The following is a 380-nucleotide window of genomic DNA, read 5'->3' as shown; positions in this document are numbered from 1 at the left end:
AAATATAAAAACTAAATATAAATCCAATGCAGAAATATTTTTTCAAGCAATAAAATGCAAAAAAAAAAAAAAGATGTAGAAAAAAATAGAAAACAAACGGAAAATCTATGCAAAATATAAATTTATATAAAGTTTATTGTAACTTGGACCAAGCAAACTCTTATAATGTGCAATTTCTAGTGAACCATTTAACCTGGCCAAGAGGAGCTTACAGCAATGCCACGCAGGCTCTCTGGCAATCAAAAGGTTAAACGGACACGTGACATACATTTCCGTCTCCTGCATAAAACAAAAAAAAACTTTGTTGTTAACCACTAAATGTTATTTTATAAACTGTGTGTTAATATATATGTTTTTAACTGTCTGAAAAGATTTGTACA

Source organism: Nanorana parkeri, unplaced genomic scaffold, assembly GCF_000935625.1.
Source record: "Nanorana parkeri isolate BGI_ZX_2015 unplaced genomic scaffold, ASM93562v1 scaffold435, whole genome shotgun sequence".
NCBI lineage: Eukaryota > Metazoa > Chordata > Amphibia > Anura > Dicroglossidae > Nanorana > Nanorana parkeri.
Note: the sequence above shows the minus strand (reverse complement) of the source record.